This window comes from Macaca mulatta, chromosome 13 (assembly GCF_049350105.2).
Source record: "Macaca mulatta isolate MMU2019108-1 chromosome 13, T2T-MMU8v2.0, whole genome shotgun sequence".
Taxonomy (NCBI): domain Eukaryota; kingdom Metazoa; phylum Chordata; class Mammalia; order Primates; family Cercopithecidae; genus Macaca; species Macaca mulatta.
In genome coordinates this window covers 18,263,254-18,288,201 of record NC_133418.1, presented here as the reverse complement: position 1 = coordinate 18,288,201, position 24,948 = coordinate 18,263,254, and the positions used below count along the sequence as shown (strand labels likewise).

At 49.9% G+C, this 24,948-nt stretch overlaps 1 pseudogene; it reads left to right on the top strand.

The window, feature by feature from the left end:
* On the top strand, positions 1 to 24,890 carry LOC144329426 (SH3 domain and tetratricopeptide repeat-containing protein 1-like; annotated as a pseudogene).
* Positions 24,891 to 24,948: the final 58 nt, after the last annotated feature.

The window sequence follows — 24,948 nt, the reverse complement described above, 5'->3', positions numbered from 1 at the left end:
ATGGACAGACACGTGCCAATGGCTGCCATGGAATATGGTGAGCATTAAGATAAAGGGGCACCCTGTGTGCCCTTGGAGCATAGAGCAGGGCTTGTGTTCTGGGAACAGGGGCTCCATGTGAAAACACAATTTAAATTTTCTTTTTTCTTTTTCTTTTTTTTTTTTTTTTTGAGACAGAGTCTTGCTCTGTGGTCCAGGCTGGAGTACAGTGGTGTGATCTCGGCTCACTGCAATGTGCTCCCCCGAGGTTCAAGCGATTCTCGTGCCTCAGCCTCCCGAGTAGCTGGGATAACAGGTGTGCACCACCACGCCCGGCTAATTTTTGCATTTATAGTAGAGATGGAGTTTCACCGTGCTGGCTGGGCTGGTCTTGGACTCCTGACATCAGGTGATCCTCCCACCTCGGCCTTCCAAAGTTCTGGGATTATAGGCATGTATGTATTCATCCTTTTAAATATCTGCGGGTAGCACTTAACTTTAAATGGGTACTAATTAAACTATTGAATGACTTTAGTATGGATTGAATGACTTTGCTCAGGCCTCGTTTTTTATTTCCTTCACTAGAGGAAAAAAAAAAAATGCAGGTTGAAAATCCCTCATCCAAACTGTTTGGAACCAGAAGTGTCTCAGATTTTTTTTGCATTTTTGGATTTTTGAATATTTGTATTATACTTGCTGGTTGAGCATCCTGAATTCAAAAATCCAGAGTCTGAGCTCTTCCAATGAACATTTCGTTGAGCGTCACGTCGGCACTCAGAAGTTGTGGATTTCGGAGTTTCTGGTTAGGGAGACTCATCCTGTATGGGCGCTGGGTTGTTGCAGGAGTTCCGGACCAGAGGTTGGGTGACTAGGGTTTGGTTTTCGCTTTGTTACTAAACAGGCTGTTTTCTCCCATAAGCTCAGCTTTAGGTCCCCCGGTTGTCAAAGAAGGGAATGGGCCATCTGAAGTTGAAGGCCTCTGTTAGTTTTGACTTGGAGACACCTGGCTTCAGTTCATCTTCCTTAGGAGTGGACAAAGAATATGGGAATTTTGAAATTGTTAGTCAACATCTACAGGGTTGTTGCAGCCTGGTTTTGGGTAAAGGTCATCTTTAGTGAGCCCAGGGAGAAACAGTGGTTTAGCTGTCCGCTGAGAGGGGTAAGCGGTTCTATTAATTTTCCTCTGTGGTAGTAGAAGCATTGTTAAGGGTGACAGCGTTAGTGGAGCAGGCTGGAAAGAGGAGGGGAACTCACTGTTACAGGTTATATTGAATGTGTTTTCAGTCACTAAATGCTTTTTATGATATGTTTTTCAGGATGTCAGTGTTGTGTGATTTCTCTGTGTTAAGCACAGGAAATTTAACATCAGCAAAAAAGAATGCTGTTTCTTTCTTTTTTTTTTTTTTTTTTTCCTTTGAGATGGAGTTTCGTTCTTGTCGCCCAGGCTGGAGTGCAGTGGCGTGATCTCAGCTCACTGCTACCTCGGCCTCTTGAGTTCAAGCGATTTTCCTGCCTCAGCCTCCCGAGTAGCTGGGATTACAGGTGCTCACCAGCATGCCTGGCTAATTTTTATATTTTTAGTACAGATGGGGCTTTGCCATATTGACCAGGCTATTCTTGAACTTCTGACCTCAGGTGATCCTCCTGCCTCGGCTTCCCAAATTGCTGGGATTACAGGCATGCGCCGCCACACCTGGCCTTGAATGTTCTTTCTATGGGAATCTACAAAAGCCAGGTTTTGAGTCTAGTGGCAGAAAACCTCTTCTTCATTGTTGAGCTGTGCTGTGAGCTTGGAGGGCTTCAAGGCCAGCTGGAAAAGCTGTAGTATTTTATGTCAGTTGGCTGTCTTGGAGAACTTAATGAGCACTGGGCTGGAGTGATACTGTCAGAGTTCATGAGCGGTTTGAGGCTCTCAAAGCCTAGATACTGGGGTTGCCCAAATATATTGGCTGGACTCACTATTTCTCTCGGGAGTCGGGGGTTGGAAAATGCTGTGGTCTTAACTCTGCTCTTAATTTGATGGTGCTGTTATGAATGGTAAGAATGATTTCATACGTTTGCATTTTGCTTTGTAATTCACAGAGAATTTAAAAATCCGTTATCTGATTTTATTCCCTCAGCAGTTCTGTGAAAAAGGCAGAGCAGTTTTCATATCTTCTGTTTTCCCGTGATTCTCTTGTGGCTCACAGAAGCTAAGAGCCTTCACCAAGGTCATAGGGTGAATGAGTCGCAGAGCTGGGAGTAGAGGCTCAGGCTTCTAGGGACCCTGTTTCTTCCTCGAATAGCTCGCTCCCGTGGCGCTATGCTCAGGTAACGGCACATGCTCGGTTTGGTCTTTTGTAAATCCCTGCCCCATTTCGGGGGAGGTTCTTGGGAGGCTTCTATTCATTTTGGAGCATTTAAGTATCTTGTCCTCTCTCCCTCTTCCCAGATGCATGGGCATTTCTGCAGGCCCCCAGGCTGGCCCTTGTCCATGGGGGCGTCTCCTGCCTCCACATTGTTTGCATGCTCCCTTCTGAAGGTGCTCTTCCCGGCATGGAACCCCCTCGTGCTGCCTCCACACTGCAGGCTGTTTGGTAAATGTTCCTGACTCAGCATCGTTGCTTTCTAGAAATGGGACGGGGTATGGATGCCAAGTTCTTTTCTGTGTGAAGTCTGCGATTGTATCATCTTGCCTTCCCCGTGTGTCTTTCTTGAGGTTGTCGCTGTGTGGCGGTCATCTGTGTTCCCTAGGGTGCCTCCCTTGGAGTCCCGGCCGTAGCAGACATGCAGTCAGTGTTCATGGCCTAAATGAGAGGAAGGCCAACAGAGCCATTAAATCTGGGAAATGGCAAGTGAAGGAAAGGAATTTTTATTGAAGGCATGTGAAAAAGAAATCTTTTTAGAAAAGTTGACCTGTTTCTCAACTAGAGTTGAATTTCAGCTCAGAAAAGCAGCTGTGTGCCCAGAGGGCTTTGGGATTTCAGTTTGTGACAGATGAATTGAATTTGTTGTTGTATGAATGTGCTATGCATTTGTGGTTTTATTAGGCCTTTCTCCCAAATGGAATCGATTTTTCTATAAAAGTCACACTTCCTTTTTGAGAAGTGTAACACTAATTGTATGGGATGGTCTCCCAAAAGATGACCTGCCAGGAACCAAACACTGCCTGAGACTCACGGCCCCTGGTTTCTGCCTGTGCAGCTGCAGGGCAGAGAGGCACGCTCGAGCTGAAATCAAGACGCATGTCTGCATCTTCCCTTTCTTGACTGCTGTTTCGTCTCTGAGCTGGCCTGCCTTCAACGTCTAGGAGCTTGGTGGGTGTAGACACATTACGGTACGGAGGAGGGATATGGTGTTACAACAGCCAGGAGACTCGCTGAAGTCTCTGTTCTCTTCCTGTCACTGCTCTGACTTTGTATAAGTCACATGTGTAGGGCTGTGCCCAGTGGCTTACACCTGTAATCCCAGCACTTTGGGAGGCTGATCTGGGAGGATCTCTTGAGCCCAGAGTTTGGAACCAGTCTGGGCAACATGGTGAAAGCCCATCCCTACAAAAACTAAAAATTAAAAAATTAGCCAGGTGTGGTGGCTCATGCCTGTAATCCCAGCTACTGGAGAGGCTGAGGTGCGAGAATCACTTGAGCCCGGGAAGTCGAGGCTGCAGTGAACCATCATCATGCCACTGCACTCCAGCCTGGTCAGAGCAAGACCTTTTCCCAAAAATCCAAAAACAAACAAACAAAAACCCATGTGTAATAGTGGCAGTAGCTAACTTTTGAAAGTTTGGAGAACAGTTCCTAAATACCTGTGACCATGGACAACTTACTTAGCCTTTCTCTGCCTTAGTTTCCTCATCTATGAAAAATGAGAGAATATGGTACTGATCTTGCAGGATTTCAATGAGAACTAAACGAGATCAAACTCAGAGCCTGGCACCTCGTGAGCCCACACTCAATGTTGTTATTTCAACATTTTAGAGGAAAATGAATGCTAATGGGTCATTATGGCTAAATATAGTCTATCACTGGTGTTACTCATGGTATTGGAAGGAACGTGAATTCCATATAGATAGTGTGATGGAGAAAGTATTTGGGGCATTGGCAGTATTGATTCAAAGAACAAAGGACGTGTCTGTCCTGTGTGGAGAGCCGTTTCCGCTTGTTTCTTTAAATGCTATGGGAAAAGCCGTGGACCCTGTGCTCTCTGCCCGACAGCTTCAGTCTCCGCATATTGATTTGGCCAATTGTCGCTCGCTGTCATCATGGTAGCAGCAACGGAAGGGACAGTTTGTCTTGACTTGCATTTTTGTGTGTTTGTGCTATTTATAGACAATTAAGACATGGAAGCCTGTTTATGGCAAGCTGGCAAATTCAGCAAAACATGGAAAAACCCGTTAGCACAGTTTGCACGTGTGCGGGCACAGAGCAGCCAAATAAACACACACATTTTCCTGTATTTTAAAACTCTCTGGAAAAAAAAAAAAAAGACATTAAACCATTGCCCAGATGGCTTCTAGAGCTAGAGCTTTTTCCTTGAAGTACATGAGTATGGCTGTCAGACATCTGAAACCCGAAGCCATCTTAAAACATCATTTTGATGCTACCCACTATCCGCCCTTTTTTTCCATTTGTAAGGGACAAGGATCCAGGAAGGGAAGTATCAGCTTACAAAGGCTTTTGTTACAATTAATCGTTCATGTTCTTTTTTTTTGGTATCTTATTCTCTGTTTACATTTTATTTTTATTTTATTATTATTTTTTTTTGAGACAGATCCTTGCTCTGTCACCCAGGCCGGAGTGCAGTGGTGTGATCTCGGCTCACTCCAACCTCTGCCTCCGAGGTTTAAGTGATTTTTGTGCCTCAGCTTCCTGAGTAACTGGGATTACAGGCGTGTGCCACCACGTCCAGCTAATTTTTATGTTTTTAGTAGAGACAGGGTTTCTCCGTGTTGGTCAGGCTGATCTTGAACTCCTGAACTCAGGTGATCTGCCTGTCTCAGTCTCCCAAAGAGCTGAGAGTACAGGTGTGAGCCACTGAGCCCGGCCGCTGTTTCCATTTTGTAACGCTAGCGTCACCCCAGTGTAGGGTGGCTAGGCGTATTCTTCTTTCCTGTTTCCTGGTGTATTTTCCTCTAGAGTATTGATCTCTCTTTAACATACTTTTTGGTTGTCTGTTTCTACCTACAAAAATGTATGTTCCCTGTTATATCACCAGTGCCTGGCACATAGATAGTCAATATTTGTTGAATGAATGAATGAATGAATGAATGGGCTGAAAGAACCTTATTCATCTTTCTTCTGTCACTTCCCACCAAATGCTTTTGGAAAACGCTATGTGAACGGGGATCGTAAGCAGGAGAGGTTACACACATGGCTGTGGGATAGCCCATCATCCTCAGATACTTGTCTGCAAGGAGGTGGAGTACTTGAGTAGAAACGATACAAGATAACTTCTTCAGAAAATCAGCCAAGTGTCACAGCTTTTCACACAGGCGTGTGATGTTTGCGTATGTGTGTATGAAGAGCTGTCGTGGCCTAGAATCACGAGCCTTTAGATCCCCTGTACAGATAGAAAAATAAAGGCCAAGGCCCAGGAGTGCTGCAGACCACCGAGGTAGAGTCCCTGTCTGCCCTTCTCAGTGTCCGGGCACTTCTCACTGCACTCCCCTCTTTACTGCTAAAGCCACCTTCCCTGACTCTGAATGTGTAACCACGAGGGAGAAAATGTACTCCAGGCTCACAGTTTGTGGAGAAAAAGCCCAGCAGCTGAAAATAATGTTCACAAAGTTTGTACCTAGAAAAAGTGGCCATTTCTATCATGTCTTTAAATTTCCCTGTTTCTCATACATTTTATAAACAAGACATTAGAAGGAGATTCGGGAACAGCAACTTTAGAACAAAGGGTAAAAAATCAAACCTAGAGCATTCCAGTTTCTGTTTTCTTCTCAGTTTAGGGCTGAGGTACTTTAGCTTCCTGTCTAAGGGACTACTCAAATCTGATTAGAAGCCATTGTGGGCTGGTAATTATCCATAATTTTAGGAATACAGATGCAGCACCAACTCTGTTCTCTAACAGCAGGCTTATTAATTTTAAATTTGCATGGCAGGAGAATCAGATGGCGAGGCGGGATAAGTGTTCAGATGCTTGGTCATTGATAGCTTTTTACTTCCACGTATCACATGGGGATTTGGGACTCGGGGAGCCCACTGAGAACTGATGATTGTCTGTCCCCTAACCAGCTGGGTTCTTTTTCCTCCTGAGCTCAGAAAGATTGTTCCTACTGCAACCAGGGAAGACAGGTTGTTGACTGGTTAGAAATCATGGCAGGTTATTTTCTTCACCCGCAGTTCGCAGTTGGAAAGCAGAGCTATCAAAAGTTATCTTCTCTATTGTATTTCAAATCTGGGTGTTTAAAAAATTATATAAGCAAATTAAGCATTTATTTAATGGTAGTTGTGTGTGTTCTTGATGTGAATGAGAGGTGCATTCCCTGGTAAAATCCCTGGGACTTTATAGGAGGCTGTGAGCCTTAGAAGAGAAGTTGCTTTTCTAGATGATCACGTAGACATGATGCTGAGCACTAGACAAAAATGTTGATTGAAGTGATTTTAAAAAATTTTGTCTGAGTTCAGATTTTACACCAATATTTAGAAAATCAGCAAAAGAACTTGGAGGAATGTTCTCAGGCATCCAGTTCAGCCCCCTGCGCACATTGTCATAAAATCCGAGTGTGCGTACAGGGAGACACATTCTTTTCTGTTCTCATCGCAGGTCCTTCCCTGGCTCTGCAGCTGTCTGTCATGCACGTCCGTGTGAGGAGACCACCAAACAGGCTTTGTGTGAACAATAAAGTTTTTTAATCACCTGGGTGCAGGCAGGCTGTGTCCGAAAAAGAGAGTCAGCGAAGGGAGATAAGGGTGGGGCCGTTTTATAGGTTTTGGGTAGGTAAAGGAAGATTACAGCTAAAGGGGGGTTGTTCTCTGGTGGGCAGGAGTGGGGGTCACAAGGTGCTCAGTGTGGGAGCTTTTTGAGCCAGGATGAGCCAGGAAAAGGAATTTCACAAGCTAATATAATCGCTTAGGGCAAGGACCGGTCATTTTCACTTCTTTTGTAGTAGAATGTCATCAGTTAAGGCGGGACAGGGCATTTGCACTTCTTTTGTGATTCTTCAGTTACTTCAGGCCATCTGGGTGTATACCTGCAAGTCACAGGGGATGCGATGGCTCGGCTTGGGCTCAGAAGCATGACATTGCCCTCTTCCCGACCTTCCCTACCTTTTCCCTCCTGTGCGGTTCTCTCACAAAGTGAATGGCCTCAGCCACAGCTTCTCTGCAGCTGCATCAGACTGTGGAGACAGGAGTGGTGGCTCCTGCAGGGCCTGCTGTTCCCACGGAGCCCAGTCTTGCTTGCCGCTGCAACCTGGTCACCATTTTGCACCGAAAGTATGTAATTCTACGGAATGAGAGCCAACATGCTGGGAATGAAGGCGTCTTTATCACGGTGCTCTGCATATTTTAATCTTGGGTGGAAAGTATGGAAAAGTATGTGAAACCTGTGGTATGATGTCAGAAGGACGTTGTGAACCTGATGTGGACTGAGGATGTTCAGGTGCAACAGGCACCCCGGCTTCATTAAATGAGACTTCTCCATCTCCCTGCCAGGCACGCACAGGTGTATGGCCACATCTTATGTGTTATCCTTATCTAGAGTGTGCCTTGGCATCATGCTTAAAGTTACATGATGATATCCTGCCTCATAGAGTAGGTCCCAAACCACATTCAACACAGAAATGTACTCTTGCTGTTCTACATCGAAAGTGCTTTCATATACCAAGTGGGAGAGCAGTCCTAAAATCCTAAAATCTGGGCTGGAATCACAGAAGGAAGGCTTTGGGAAGCAACAGATTCCCTAGTCCAAAGCTGGGTTTTGATGAACCTAGAAACAGGACCAAGAGAAGTGAATTTGCCTAAGGCCCAGACAGTGTCTCACGGTAGCATTTGAACGTAGCAGTTTCTTGACCTATTTCTTTAAATGATTAGTCATGCTTCCTCTGATTCCTATATAAATGTATTCCTCATTCATTCTTTTGTTTCAGTGAATTATCGCAGTGCTACCACGTAACAGTATTTGAGTCAAAATGTGGCAGTGTTTATCCCTTTCCAAGGTTTTTAGTTGCACAGTTTGTCAAAGTTGTGCTTACAGTTTCTTGTTGGTTGCAAGGTGTCCTTTCAGAAGCCGATTGTGTGGTGTATTTACATTGCTTGTTGGAGGTAGTTTGGTTAGAACCTACTTCGAGTGGCTGGCGTGGGCCTGGGGGACAATGACAGCTGCCTGCTTCATGGGCAGAGATGAAGTAATTGCTTCCTAGGAAGTACCATCCTCCTGGCCACACTCTCCAGCCCATTTCCTTTGTGGTGGTTTCCTCGCATCTGCACGTTTCTGGCTTCATGTGAGTCTCATTGATTTTAGCATATGACTTCAGGCTGTTGGGAAGAATGGCCATGTTAGCACAGAGATGCACACAAAGGAACAACTGGCTAAATGTGAGGGAAGACATTCTTACAGGGGGTTTCATTTCTTTTATTCTTTAACAGGCAGTCTGGGAAGCATTCTGGATACTTGGCCTGCACTGTCACAGCTCCTCCCTGCAGGATCGCAGATGTTTGGAGATTGCAGTGATAACTGTTATCATTGAGAATGTCATTCTCACAGGCTCTAATAAGTTAGGATTTATTCAGTGTTAATTTGTTAAAGACAACTGTGTTTCTACCAAATCCATGGGAGACGTTTCTCCTGGCAGTGTTGCTGGGGGTATTCCCGTGGCTTAGTCTTAGGGAAACACACGCCTTTGAATACTGCTGCAGCTGTGAGTACCCAAAGCGCACCACAGTACTTTTGCCATACGGGGTGTTAGTCACTGATACACGTCTCAGTCAGACCTGATGGATTCTTGACCTCTTCCTTTTTTAATTTTTTAATTTTTATTTTATTATTATTTTTTTAAGAGCACAACCCCTCAGGTGGCCACCATGAATCTCTGGTGTTTTCAGTTGGCTGCAGCCTATTTGCCGTCTCTGGTTCAAACATGCTCTAAGCCTGATGATGCTTCCCTCGGTTGTTCTTCTGCTGTGTGACCTCCGCGCCCGCAGGGTTCAAGACTGTCAGAGCTGGGAGCCACCTTCACAACTACCAGGGTTTCCGGAACCTCCTTTATCTAGCCCTGGGGATGGAAGAGATGTCATCAGAGGCGGAGGCTTATTAGGTTTACATGCCATTGATAACGAATGAGGAGGTTTTCTTTTATATAAGGGGAACTTCTTATAACGTGCTTTAGTAGGATAAAGAAGCTTTTGAGGTTTGCTTTCTCTGGAAAGATAATTTGTGATCCTGCTGTTGCTTTCAACAAAAATATAATTTGCATACCAGTGCATGTTGTATTACTGAGCACTGGCTGACAAGTGGTTCTTAACTCGTCATTCACTCCGCCACTGTTTCTTGAATGGCATATGTGTGCCAGCCGTAGTAGGAACTTGCTAGGCTCTAGGACTAACCGTTATGAAACGAGGGTCCTGGGGGAAGCAAATGCATATAACTATAAAGGTTTGAGGGGATATCAGAGGGGGTGCCTATAGGTGGAAAACTTCGTTCATTCATTGTCCCATCTAGGAGGTTTTGTGTCTTAGCAACGTGTTCCAAAGCAACACATCCCTCTATCAAAATATTCATCATATTAAATTGAAATTCTCTGCTTAGGTATGTATTTTTCTGACTAAGTTTAGAACTGCTTAAGGACAGGCTATGGGGTATGTATTATATATATCTACACACACACATATATTTATATATATACACACATTACCGTTGTAAATATACAATATATATTTATATATATACACACATATATATTTCTCCCTCTCTATATGTACATACAACCCACACATATATATGCACACACACATATATATGAAACACACACACACACACACACACACACACACTTCTACTGCCAAGCACAGAAAGTCAAAGCTAGGCAACATTTCTTTTAGTGTTCATGAAAAAATAGATGTGTTAGTTGAGAGCGTCCTTAAGTTGCCAGGGGAAAGACAGGATGGATTCACAAAGGGAGATAGTGTTTTTTTTTTTTTCTTTGTTTAATTCTTCAATTCGAAATAATCCAGACTTATGGAAAAGTTGCAAAAATAGTACGGAGAATTCCCATATACTCTTCCCTCAGATTCCCCAAACATTTCACCCCATTTGTACTTTCTCTCTCTGTGGATATAATTTTTTTCTCTTCTGAAATGTTTTAGAGAAGAAGGTAGAATGCAGGGCAGGGTGAAAGGTGGAAGGAGAGAGGTGGGTTGGGAGGCTTTTTTTTTTTTTTTAACCTCCTGAGATGGAGTTTTGCTCTTGTCACCCAGGCTGGAGTGCAACGGCACGATCTCGGCTCACTGTAAACTCTGTCTTCTGAGTTCAAGTGATTCTCCTGCTTCAGCCTCCCGAATAGCTGGGAGTACAGGCACCCATCACCATGCTTGGTTAATGTTTTGTATTTTTAGTAGAGGGGTTTCACCATGTTGGCCAGGCTGGTCTTGAGCTCCTGACCTCTGATGATCCACCTGCCTTGGCCTACCAAAGTGCTTGGGATTACAGGCATGAGCCACTGTGCCTGGCGATTGGGAGGCTTTTGCAGTAACTCAAAGTGCTATGATGAGGGCTGGACCTGGTTGGAAATGATGAGGAAAGTGAGAAGTGGTTAGGTCTGGCATATATTTTGAAAGGAGAGTTTAAATGGGTTGGATGACAAGAGAGAGAAAAAGAAGTTTTCAGGATGATGTCAAGGATTTTGGCCTGAGTAACTGGAAGACTAGAGATGCTGTTATTGGGATCGGGAAGACTATGGGAGGAGTGGGTTATAGCAGGGGGAATCAAAAGTGTGTTTTTGGCATGCTAAATTTGAGGTCCAAAAAGAGATGTCAAGAAGTGTTGGCTGGTCGCGGTGGCTCACGCCTGTAATTACAGCACTTTGGGTGGCTGAGGTAGGCAGATCACCTGAGGTCAAGAGTTCGAGATCAGCCTGATAATTATTAAAATCGATCATTGATGTTTACTAATTAATCATATTATTGCTCCTAATACTGCAGGGGGTGTACACCTACCTGTGGTGTTGTTCCTAATATCCAGGGACAGAGAACATGATCTTAGTTTTAATATCGCAGTAGGTGTACACTCACCCTGTGATACTGATCCTAATATCCAGGGGGTAGAGTATGACATGACTCCCAACATAGCAATGAATGGACAGCCACCCGGTGACATTGCTCCTAATATTCATGGAAGAAGCACATGATATTAGTCCCAATATCGCAGGGAGGGTACAGCTCTTCTGTGATATGGTTCCAGTATCCGGATGGGGAGAGGATGATAATAGTTCCAGTATCGCAGGCTGTGTTCACCCGCCCTGTGATATTGTTATGAGTATCCTGGAAGGGATATGACTCCCCATAGAGCAGGAGGCGTACATCCAGCCTGGGATATTGTTCATAATATCCACGGAGAGGAGAGGCTGATATTACTCCCAATATGGTAGGGGGTGTACATCCACCCTGTGATATTCTTCTTAATATTCCAAGGCTGAGAGGTTGATATTACTCCCAGTATCGCAGACACCGTACACCCCCGTGTGATACTCTTCCTGATATCCAGAAGGGGAGAAGATGGTATTAATCCCCATATCGCAGGAGGTGAACACCCACTCTGATATCTTTCCTAGTATGCATGGGGAGAGGGGATAATATTATTCCCAATATTGCAGAAGATGTACACGCCCCCCCATGATATTGTCCTTAATATTCCAAGGCACAGAAGACGATGTTACTCCCAATATCGCAGAAAGTGTACACCCCCCAGTGATGTTGTTCCCATGATCCAGGAGGGAAGAGGATGATATGACTTTCAACCCTTGCACCCTGCAATGCTCTCACCCTGCAACACCGACACCAGCTCAACCTGACATGGGAGCAGAGGTGCTGGCTGGGGGTGTTCATTGCTTCTCTTTTCTCCCTTGCCAGACTCAGTAGAGGAAGCTGAGACCGAACAGCCACAGGAACAAGGTGGGTTTTGCCAGTGGCTCAGGCTTCCTCTGGTTATGAGTTGGGCCTTGGGGTAATGCCGGGGGAGGGGACAGAGCTGAGTACAGTGGGCATTGGATGCGACAGTCACCCCTCTGTGGTGCGGGCTGGGGGCTTGGGGGACGTCGCCTGAGGTGGGCCTGAACCTCCCGTCTACTCTGGCACTGGAGGCTGTGGGGTCCCACACTTCTTCCATTGAACATGCTGACCCCCGCCTGGTCCCCGACCGAGGTGGGGCATCCTTTCCACTGCTGGGGCCCACACGTAGCTGTGGGTTCCTTTTTCATGACCTGGAGAAGCTGCAGCTTGCCCTGTGCTCTGCCTCAGAGATGGGAGACCACACAGCCCTCAGCGGGGAGCAGAATTCAGAGTCTTAGGTTGCAGGGGCCTCGACTGAGGTCCCTGAAGGGTCTGCTCCTTCCTGAGGGGCTGATTCAGGGAGGCCCTCCCGTCTCCCCTGTGCGACTCTGTCGCTTCCCCTCACACAGGGCCCGCATGTGGACAGCCTGGTGATGTGGATGCACCAAGGGCCCTTGGAAGTTCCCTGGGAATGGGATCCATCCCAGTACATTTGGGATGCAGGCACAAGGTCCCAGAGGAGGTCTGGGAAGCCAGTGGGGAAGGGAAGGCTGTTGTAGGTTTGCCTCGGGGAGGGGGTGGTTCCACTCTCTGCCAAAGTCTCTGGAGCAAAGGCACGTGGCTCTCCAGCTGCCCCGGAGGCCAGGGTAGTGGCTGGGAGGGGCTGTGTGCCTCTGCCGGGTGGGGGAGGTTTCTTAGCTCATCTAGTATAGTCAAGTCACATTTGCCTCTAAATCATATTTATTTATTTTTTTAATTCCAAAGCTTTACAGATGAATAAGGAGACAGTTTGTATTGAAAATAGTTTTTACATGTGAGCTTGAAACAGAGAGTCTGTTTAAATCTAGTTTTTTCCTTCCCAGTAATGCCTCCTTTCATCCCAGGTTTTCCAACAGGAAATGCGCTTGTTTGCTCACCTCTGGGAGGGGGCTTTGGCTAGGAATCCACCAAAGCCATCAGACACCAGTGGGCTGTTGGAGCAGTCTGGCCTTTGTTAACCCTTTAGGAACTGTGGGCTTCAGGTTTTCAGACCATCCAAGGTGAAAGTGGCCACAGGGGCCTGGAAGCTTTCCCATCCTTCCTGCAGGGATGGTCCGTTTCCCTGCACGGAGCTGGGTACATGGGTACAACACCCCTGGCCTGTGCCGTCGGTGGCTTTACCAATTTTGCATAGCAGCTTTTGAGCTGATCCATAGCTCTGATTGGCTGTTGAGGATTTCATGGATTCCTGTACCCCACCGGGGGGCCCCAATATGCTGACAAAAGTTACATTTGTACTTGTTGTGCTGCATATACATGGGTCCAGTTAGAAGGCTTTGATTCTTTCTAAAGGGAAAGGTATCTCTGAGGGATCACTGAGCTGACATAGTCTCCTAAAACCATGCTGTGAGGTGGCGACAAAGCAGGACAGAAGGGTGATTTTGTAGGAGAGTCGGGCCACGGGCCTGTGTGTTCTGTGTGTCCCCGGAGTTTGTACGTGCTCCAGACCCCGGGTTTGCATTGCGCATAATTCTCAAGGGCTCATGGCAAGCTGCGCCAGGGACACAGAGGACGGGGATGCGGGGATCCTGCCCCAAGTGGACCAAGGACTCACTGTTGGACTCTAATCTGTCTAGGTGTTTTTGTGACTTGCAGAAATACCTCCACCTTGCCTGGGCCTGGAGCCACAGGAGACCCTGCCGAAGGTGAAGAATGTTCTGGAACAATGCAAGACCTGCCCAGGCTGCCCCCAGGAGCCAGCGTCCTGGGGTCTCTGTGTAGCATCCAGCAACGTGAGCTTGCAGGACCCCGAGGAGCCCTCCTTCTGCTTGGAAGCTGAGGACAACTGGGAGGATCCAGAGGCCCTGAGATCACTGCTGCTGTTCCTGAACACCTCTGGATTCAAGGCCAGCTTCTGTGGCCTGTACAACGTGGCGCTGCCATGGCTGAGCAGCATGTTCAGCAGCTTTAGCGACGAGGAGGAGCTGACTGGGCGCCTGGCACAGGCCCCAGGGGCGGCCAAGAAAAGTGGCCTCCTCATGGCCCTGGCCAGGTTCTGCTTCCTCCTGGGGCGGCTGTGCAGCAGGAAGCTCAAGCTGTCCCAGGCCCGGGTGTACTTGGAGGAAACACTGGGGGTCCTGGAGGGCAGCTTTGGGGACCTGTTCCTGGTGGTGGCTGTGTACGCCAACCTGGCCAGCATTTACTGGAAGCAGAACCAGGAGAAGTGTACACAGGTGGTTCCCAAAGCCATGGCCCTGCTTCTGGGGACGCCCGGCCACATCTGCAGCACCGAGGCAGACGGGGAGCTCCTGCAGCTGGTGCTGCAGTGGGCGGTGGGTGGCCAGAGCCAGCAGGCCTAGGCCCGGGCCTGCTTCCTGCTGGCCAGGCACCACGTGCACCTCAAGCAGCCTGAGGAGGCCCTGCCCTTCCTAGAGCAGCTGTTGTTTTTGCACAGGGACTCGGGAGCCCCAGACGCTGCGTGGCTCTCAGACTGCTGCCTACTCCTGGCTGACATCTACAGCCGCGAGTGCCTGCCCCACCTGGTGCTGACCTGTGTCAAGGTGGCCTCATTGAGGACACAGGACTCGCTGGCTGGTACGCTGAGGAACGTGAACCTGGTGCTCCAGAACGCCCTCCAGCCCCACAGCCTCCCCACCCAGACTTCCCACTACCTCAGGCGAGCGCTGGCCTCCCTAACCCCAGGCACAGGCCAGGCACTGCGCGGCCTTCTCCACGCCAGCCTGGCCCAGCCGTACAGCCACCATGGCTACCATGGCCCAGCCATCACCTTCATGACACAGTCGGTGGAAACCAGTGCTGTTGCCGGAGTCCGTGCCATCGTGGACCCCCTGGTGGCCCTGGCCTGGCTGCATGTGCTTCATGGGCAGAGCCTGGTGGCCCTGAACATCCTGCAGTCTGTCCAGGATGCAGTGGTAGTCAGCGAGGACCAGGAGGGTGTGATTGCCAACATTGGTGGCCGTGGCTCTGAAGAGGACGGGACGGACGAGGCAGGCAGCCGAAGGCTACTACCACGCCCTATGGGTGGCTTGGGACCTGGGCCAGCGGAGGAACCAGGCAGTGTTGCTGGCCAACTTTGGCACCTTGTGCCTGCACGCGGGTGCCAGCAGGCTGGCCCAGCACTACCTCCTGGAGGCTGTACGTCTGTTCTCGAGGCTTCCCCGTGGGGAGTGTGGCCGGGACTTCACCCACATACTCCTGGGCTACCTCTTCACCCACCAGGGCCCGGCCCAGCAGTGCAAGGGCTACTACGAGTGGGCCCTTCTGGTTGCCGTGGAGATGGACCACGTGGAGAGTGAGTGCCCCAGTTCCTCCTGTGCGCCTTCTGGGACCACTTGGGTCAGGGCACACCTAGGGTTTGTGATTCGGAAACAAGTGGTGGTTTTTCCACCATCGAAAGTGCTGAGTCATGGCCAGCAGCAGATGTTGGCAAACGCCCTGGAGACAGGCCGTTCCCATGCAGGGCCAGGCCCTCTGTGCCCTACTGAAGCAGCCAGTTCTTCCTGGTTTGCCCAGGGACCATCCTGCCTTGAGCATGGAAAGTCCTGCATGCTGGGAATCCCTAGACATAACCCTGGGATCAAGGCATGTTGTGCTGAGCTGGGACTTGGGGCCCCTCCATGAGCCAGGCCCTGAACGCCAGTTCTTGTGCCTGTGTTTGCTTGGAATCTCGGCAGCCCTGTGTACCGGTCATCCCACTTCACAGAGGACACGGGGCGGGTGATTGCCCAAAGCCACAGAGCAGTTCACGCAAAAGCAGCTTGTGCTGAGTGTGCCAGGCCACACCCACAAATGGGGCTTGTGGGGTCCTCGGGAGGGAGGTGCTGAGCGTGGGAATGTGAGCTTCAGGCCAGAGAAGCCACAAAAGGGTGAGTGGCGTGATGGCGGGGCAGCACTTGGCCCCGGATGAGGGAAGCCTCTTTAGTCTGGGACCAGAGGGTTGAGAGGATTTAGTCAAGTAATAGGTGTGGATGAGGGGCTGGTGGTGTAGCCTGTGTGAAGGCCCAGGGGTGAGAGAGTGGGGGTGAGTCAGCGAGGATGGGTGGGGTTTGAGTGGTGGTGAGTGAGCGGGAGTGTGAGTGGGGATGAGTGGGGTGTGAGTGGGGGTGAGTGAGCGGGAGTGTGAGTGGGGATGAGTGGGGTGTGAGTGGGAGTGAGTGAACGGGAGTGGGAGCGGGGATGAGTGGGGTGTGAGTGGGGGTGAGTGAGCAGGGCTTATGCAGGGAGGTGCAGAGTTGGGAGTAGGTGGGCTGGGTGCCGGATAGTGAGAAGCTCTTCTGGAGAGCTAAGCAGGCTCTGGGGCCTCAGGCTGTGGCTTGGCCTTTTCCCCAAGAGCACTGGGGAGCCATGGAGTGCTATCGAACAGTCCGTGCAGACCGAGTAGTGAACGGACAGTAGGTGGGCAGGGCTGTCCGAAATGTAGGCCGCAGAGAATAGATGAGGAAGTTGAGTGCAGGGAAATGGCTGAGACAAGGGATACTGTTGACTCCCCTCTGCCTTGCAGCGCTTTGTCATGGCATAGTGAGACTACTCAGAGTTGCCTCCTGTGGCCTGGACCAGAGCTCCAGGGGCTGTGCCCAAATCTGAATGTGCTCATTTCCCAGCACAGGCCTGGCACCCACTCTTGGCCCTAGGAGGGATGAGATTTTGGAAAGGACCGTGTGAAGGGGCCCCGGTGCCACACATCTGCCCAAGGAGGGTTGGGGGGTTCAGACCCAGGCTTCTTCCCCAGGGGCATTCTGTGACTGGAAGGAGACCCTCCAGGAACCCAGCGCCCCAGCCCCTGCTGCAGCCTCCGGTGGCTCCTGGCACAATAGCCTGTGGCACCTCCTCCTACGAGGCCCTCCCCTGGGTGCTGGGGGATTCAGACTTGGAAATGCAGGCCAGGGAACGGGGATCATGCTTCCCTGTCTCCCCACCCTGCGCTGAACGGTCAAGGAGACCGAGGGCGGGGCTGACATCCCACATGCTTCCTTGGGGTCATTTTTGAGTCACTTTCGGTAGTTTGTGTCCTTCTAAGAGTTTGGCTGTTGTGTCTAGATGGTCTGGTTTCTTGGTGTACAATTGTTCGTAGTGTTTTTATGGAATCCTTTTATTTCTGTCAGGTCGGCAATAATGTTTCCTCTTTCATTTCTGATTTTAGAAACTTGGGTTTGTAATTGTTTATTTATTTTTATTAGAGATGGGGTCTTATCATGTTCTCCCAGGGGGGTCTTGAATGCTGGCCTCAGCGATCCTTCCCCCTCGGTCTCACAAAGTGCTGGGATGACAGGCGTGAGCCATGGTGCTCAGTCTCTGATTTTAGTCGTTTGTGCCCCATCTTTCTTTTCTTGGTCAGTCTGGTGAAAGATTTGTCAATTTTGTTATTATTTTCAAAAAACCCACTTTTGGTTCTGTTGATTATCTCTTTTGTTTTTCCATTCTCTGTATTTTTACTTCCAATTTCCACTCTCACGTTTATTATTTTCTTCCTTTTATTCACTTTGGGTTTAGTTCATTTTCTAGTTTCTCAAGGTGGAAAGTTAGGCTTTTGATTTGAGATTTTTCTTCTTTCTTTGAATGTAGACATTTACAGTTATAAATTTCCCTTTCAGCACTGCCTTAGCTACATCTTGGTGTTTTTGATACACTGTGCTATTTTTTTTCTTTTTAAAGTTTTGCTCTATTGCCCAGGCTTGGTTGCAATCTTGGCTCACTGCAACTTCTACCCAGGTTCAAGTCATTCTCATGCCTCAGCCTCCTGAGTAGCTGGAATTACAGATGTGCACCACCACACCCGGCTAATTTTTGTATTTTTTTTTATAGAGACAGAGTTTCACCATGTTTCCCAGGCTGATCTCAAACTCCTGGACTCAAGCGATCCTCCCGCCTCGGCCTCCCACAGTGCTGGGATGAGAGGCGTGAGCCACCATGCTGGCCAGGGCTGTGCATTTGTTTGTATTCTTTTCAAATTAATTTTCAGTTTCCCTGATGGTCTCTTCTTTGAGTCACTGGTTGTTTAGGAGTGTGTAGTTTCCACATATTTTTGAATTTCCCACGTTTCCTTCACTGTCGATTTCCAGTTTCGTGCTGGTACAGCTGAAGAACACCTCTGCTTTGGTCTCGGTCCTTCTCCCTTCACCGAGGCTCATTTTGTGGCCTGGCACATGGTCTGTCATGGGGAATGTCCCATGGGCGCTCAAGAGGACTGTGTATTCAGCTGTTTTTGGGGGGCGTGTGTGACAGATGTCCATTTGGCGTACCTGGTTTCCAGTGTTAATCTTCGGAATGTTTCTGACACTAGAAAATCAGAAGCTTTCCACCGTTCCCAGCGCCCTGGCTTTGGGAGAGGCCAGCGAGCCTGTGGGTTTGGAGCCTGGTTGCATGAGAGAAGCATGTGTGGAAATGCCAGGGGCCGGCTTTGAACCCCATTCCCCCAACATGATGCCATGTGTGGCAGACATGACGCTTGGCTTTGCTCTCTCAGGGTTCCATCTGCGACAGGGGCTACTTGTGCCCCTGGTCTCATCATCTCAGGCTGAAGATGGCCCTGGTCCTGGCCAGAGGGGCTTTGTGAAGCAGAGATAGATGGCCTGGTGCAGGGGCCGAGCCTGGCCAGGACCTTGGCCCTGGGAGTTGTAAAGAAGGCCAGCCTGTACCATGAGCATGTGCACCAAGCTGTGCCCATGTCACGGTGTGCTCGGCGCCTGCCCTTGCACAGGTGCATGGCCTGTCTGAGCCCAGGCTCCCCGCCTATGGGGCCCAGGTTCACAGAGGTGTGAAAGAGACAAGCACAGAGCAGGGGCCTCCGAACCCAGCCAGCCTCGCTTCGATGCTGGGAGGCTGACGTCTTCCATTTTGTCTTCTGCCCAGGCCAGCTGCGGGCCGTCCAGCGGCTGTGCTACTTCTACAGTGTCGTCATGCCCAGCGAGACCCAGTGTGTCATCTACCACGAGTTCCAGCTCTCCCTTGCCCGCAAGGTGGCCGACAAGGTGCTGGAGGGGGCAGCTCCTGGAGACCACCAGTCAGTTCTGCCGGTCCCTGGGCACCGAGCGGTGAGGGCTGGCTTTGCAGTGGTGGGGGTGTGGAGGGGGGCAAGGGGGTTGGGGGGGCTGGGAGGGGGGCACAGGGAAGCTGGCCCAGGGCCTCCTCAGCCCCTTTCCTTTGGATCATTTGGTTCCTTGGCATCAGATGCTTTGAGCTGGTGGGTCTGGGGTCGTCCCAGGGCTGCTGCTGGCTTGTGAGTCCCAGCTTGAGTCTCCCTTGTTGGGTCAAAGGTCATCTCAACCCCAGCAGAGACAGTACATGCACACTGGGCTGTTCTTCCTACTATGGTGGCCTTTGTCATCTGACCTCTGCCTGCCCCGAGTCTTCACTCCTGGCCTTCATCTGTCCCCTTAAATGTGACCACAGTAGCCACCTGTGGCTTCTCTCCCACAGAAGACAGAGCCAATTGTGTCACCTGCTTCCCTGGGGCAGGGTTTCAAGGTCTCACGTCCCATATGTGGCCCACTGGGCTTCCCCCGAGCATGCTGACCTGGTGGGGTAACCATGGCCCTGGCCACCCCACCCACAGGGCCTGGTGACATTGCTGCAGTCACAGCCCCTCAAGTGTTGGACTTACTGAGAGAGCAGGGAAGGGGCCAGATTCCATGGGGACCCGGGAGACTGGCTCCAGTCTTGGCCTCAGGTTCACAGAAGGAAAATGGGCCAGTGTGCTAGAGCCATGCTTCTCAAAGTGTAGTCCCTGGACCAGCAGAGCAGCATCCATGTCACCTAGGAGCTTGTGACAAGTGGGAGTTCTAGGGCCTTCCCCAGGCCTGTGGAGGCGGAAGCTCTGGGGGCAGGGCCAGCAAGCTATAAGGACAGTCCTCCGGGTGACTGTGATGCCTGCACACCTTAAGAACAATCGGCCTAGATAGCCTCTGAACACTAACGGCTCCTGGTGCGTCTGGAGAAGACACAGGCCATGTCTGGGAGGCAGGGGAGATGGACGAGCACACTCCTCCTGCCACAGGGCAGCATGATGCTCGATTCCCTCAGAAGGATATCCTTCATCTTTTCCATGCCATGTGTGTTCACCCTGGCCCTCCCAGCAGCCTGGGAAGGGCAGAACACTGCACACACAAGAGGGCCGTTCCCAGTCCCCACATGCCAGATTCATCTGTCACCAGACCCACGGGAGGAGGCAGACTGGTTCCAGGAGGATGAGAGCCCTTGTTCTGACACCTGTGTCTGATTCCAGTGATTCCAGGGCCTACAAATCTGCTCTGGACTACACCAAACGAAGTCTGGAATTTTCATTGACCTCCAGAAGAGAAGGAGGCGCATGCCTGGCTGCAAGCAGGGAAGATCTATTACCTCCTGCGGCAGAGCGAGCTGGTGGAACTGTACATCCAGGTGAGTGGCAAGGGATGCAGGAGGGCCCCTGTGCTGTTCACTCTCTGTCCATCCACCCATCCACTCATCCTTCCATCATCTATTTACCTGTTCATCCTTCCATCCATCCATCATCCATCCATCTGTCCTTTCATCCATCCATCATTCATCCATCCTTTTATCATCCATCTATTCACCTGTCTATCCATCCATTCATCCTTTCGTCATCTATCTGTTTACCTCTTCATCCTTCCATCCATCCACCAACTATCCATCCATCCATTCTTCCATCATCTTCCCATACACCTGTGGGTCCTTCCATCCATCCATCCATCCATCCTTCCATCATCCATCCATTCACATGTTCGTCTTTCCACGCATCCATCATGCATCCATCCATCATCTATCCATCTTTTTATCCAGCTATTCACCTGTTCGTCCATCCATCCATCCTTCCATCTATCTTTCTGTCATCGATCCAACTGTTCATCTATCATTCATTAATCTGTTCACTTGTTCATCTATCCATTCACCTGTTTGTCCATCCATCCATCCTTTCTTTTTTTTTTTTTTTTTTTTTTTTGAGACGGAGTCTCACGCTGTTGCCCAGGCTGGAGTGCAGTGGCGCGATCTCGGCTCACTGCAAGCTCCGCCTCCCGGGTTCCCGCCATTCTCCTGCCTCAGCCTCCTGAGTAGCTGGGACTACAGGCGCCCGCCACCGCGCCCGGCTAATTTTTTTTTTTGTATTTTTAGTAGAGACGGGGTTTCACTGTGGTCTCGATCTCCTGACCTTGTGATCCGCCCGCCTCGGCCTCCCAAAGTGCTGGGATTACAGGCTTGAGCCACCGCGCCCGGCCGTCATCCATCCATCCTTTCATCCATCCTTCCATTATCCATCCATTCAGCTGTTCATCCTTCTATCCATCCAACCATCTTCCATCCATCCATGATCCATCCATTCACCTGTCCATTTATTCATTCATCATTCATCTTTTTATTATCCATTCATTCACCTGTCCATCCATCCATTCATTCACCTGTTCATTCATCCATTCACCTGTTCATCCATGCCTCCATCCATCCTTCCATCATCCATCCATTCACCTCTTCATTCTTCCATCCATTCATCCTTTCATCATCTATCTACTCACCTGCTCATCCTTCCATCCATCCATCCTTTCATTATCTATCCATTCACCTGTTCATCCATCCCTCCATCCATCTTCCATCCATCCTTCCCTCATCCATCCATTTACCTGTTCATTCTTCCGTCATCCATCCTTCCACCATCCATCCTTCCATCATCTATCCACTCGCCTGCTCATCCTTCCATCCATCCATCCACCCATCCATCATCCATCCATTCACCTGTTCATCCTTCCATTCATCCATCCATCATCCACTCATCCATCCATCATTCATCCATTCTTTTATCGTTCATCCATTCAGCAACCATCCATCCACCTGTTCGTCCGTCCATCCTTTCATCCATCCATCCTTCCATCATCCATCCATTCACCTGTTTGTCCTTCCATCCATCCATCATTCATCCATCCATCATTCATCCATCCATTTATCCATTCGTCCATATATCCATCAATCTATCATCCATCCATCCTTCCCTCATCCATCTACTCACCTCCTGTTCATCCTTCCATCATTCATCCATTCATCTATTCATCCTTACATCGATCCATCCGTCCATTTATCCATCCATCCATTTATCCAACCATTCATCCATCATCCATCCCAGTGTCCATTCATCCATCCACCATTCATCCATCCTTTTATCATCCATCCATTCACCCGTGTATCCATCCATTCACTTTTTCATGTGTACATCCATCCATCCATTCATCCTTCCATCATCCATCCATCCATCCTTCCATCATCCATCCACTCACCTCCTGTTCATCCTTCCATCCATCCATCATTCATCCATCTATCCATCCATCCATCCATCCTTCCATCATCCATCCATTCATCTGTTCATGCTTCCATCCATCCATCCATCCATCATCCATCCATCTGTTCATTCATCCATCCATTTATCCATCCATTCACCCGTCTATCCATCCATTCATCTGTTCATCCATCCATCCGTCCATTCATCCTTCCATCATCCATCCATTCACCTGTTCATCCTTCCATCCATCCATCATCCATCCTTTCACCCATCCATCCAGCTGTTCGTCCATTCATCCATCCATCATTCATCCATCTACCCACCAATCTACCTATTAATCCATCCCTGCATTCATCTATCTCTCCATTTCTTTATCCATACATTCGTCTATCCACCATCTATCCATCCACATGTACATACATCATCTACCCTCCACCCATCCATACATTGTCTATCCACGCATACATACATACATACACACATCATTCCACCCACCCATCCATCCATCCATCCAAGCATTAATCTATCCACACACCCATTCATCCATCCATGTGTCTACATCTCATCCATTCATCCATCCACCCACTCATTCCTAAGCCACTGCTGAGCACCTGTTGTGTGCCTTTTCCCTTCCTCCAACTGGTTCCCTCACATCCTCCCCCGGTGGCCAGCATCTTCTCCCTGAGGGCAGAGGCGCGGCCCCTCACAGTGCACAGCACCTGCTGGTATACAGCACATGCTCAAATAATGTGACCACTCAATTAACACACAGAAGAACTTGCTCCAAGCGACATGTGGCACATCTACTTACAAAATGAATCTATCATAGTGGCTGTTTTCAGAGGCTTTCCCAAACACAGTGTGATCTGGAACAAATTGTGAAGCCCACGAGACTGATGAAGCTTTCATTATTGAGCACCTGCTGTATACCTCCTTGAGCTGAGGAGAGGGATGAAGAGCTTATGGCCAAGAGGGGACCAGGCCCACCCACAAACACTGCTGATGTGGCAGGGATGTGGCAACGCAGAAAGGAGCCAGGGGCTGGGCTCCCAGCAATCTGGGGGCCACGGAGACTGGTTTGAGTGCAGGGGGAGTGGGCTAGGGCTAGCCCTGGTGGTAGGATTCACAGGTGTCGGGCTCCTGGGCTGCAGCTGCTCAGTCACTTCCTAGCACTCAGGAGCATCAGTTCATTGTCCTCATGCCAGTGGTGGGGGCAGCCCTCATGCACAGGTTCTGAAAAATGCTCAAGTGTACCTGTACTGTGGGAGAGGAAGGAGCCTGGCAAAGATGCGCATAGCCACCTCGCCAGGTGTGGGTCTTGAGGGAACTTCTGTCTCCTCTCAGGTGGCTCAGAATGTGGACCTGCACACAGGCGACCCCAACCTGGGGCTGGAGCTGTTTGAGGCAGCTGGAGACATCTTCTTCAATGGGGCCTGGGAGCGGGAGGAAGGCATGTCCTTCTACCGGGTGAGCTGGTCTGTGGGCTGATGTGGGTGGGCCTCAGTGGGGCACCTGGAGGGCTGAGGCACAGGTGTGGCAGGGTAGAGGCCTCCCAAATGGAGGCAGGGCCACCCATGCACATGATGAGTTTCCAAGTGGTCTGACCGGGAATGATATTGACCATGCCCCTGCCTGGGACAAACTCTCGGGGCCTGGACGTGACAATGGCTCTACCCTTGTACCTGATGACCTCAAGCAACCATGAGTGGGAAGTCCTGTCCCCATCTTCCATATGAGGAAACTGAGGCTCAGAGAGGCACAGGGACATGTCAAAGGACACACAGCATATCAGTGGGAGGCCCAGGTCTGCACGCACCCCGAAGTGGGACGGCTTCTCCCTTCCTCTGAGCTCACGGTGTGGCTCAGCCCTGGGCACAGATCAATGTGGTGTTTTTAGAGCAGAGAGGAGTGCTGGCTCCCCCCAGTCAGACCTCCGGTGCCCAGGTGGGAGAGGCTGGTCTGCGGCTATCGGGTGTAGCTGGATGGGCCTCAGGTGACTCTTCAGCCCCCAACTTGGATGTCTGAACTGTGTGTTATCCCAGAGCACAGAGCTGTGTCGAGGTGCAGGGGTAGCTGGGGTGTGGGAAGCTCCAAGCACGTGTTTGAGCTCTGAGGAGGGCTCTGGGCAAGGTGGGTGCTGCGGGAAACCTGACCCCACCTGCCTGTGTGGTAGGACCGGGCCCTGCCCCGGCAGTGACTACGGGCAACCGCAAGGTGGAGCTGCAGCTACAGCTGTGCAACAAGCTGGTGTCACTGCTGGCCACACTGGAGGAGCCCCAGGAGGACTTGGAGTTTGCTTACATGGCCCTAGCACTCAGGATCACTCTGGGTAAGTCCCCTGAGCCCCCGCCCTGCCAGGACCCACACTTTGCCAGAGCCCAGCCTCCAAGTCTGCAGGCCAGGAGCTGAAACAGCTGCTGGATTTTCCTGGTCTCCTGTCCAGGCAGGCAGATCTGCCCAACTGGCTTCCCCGTCCGGCTGTGGGGCACAGCCCGAGGTCTCTCACGCAGTGCAGAG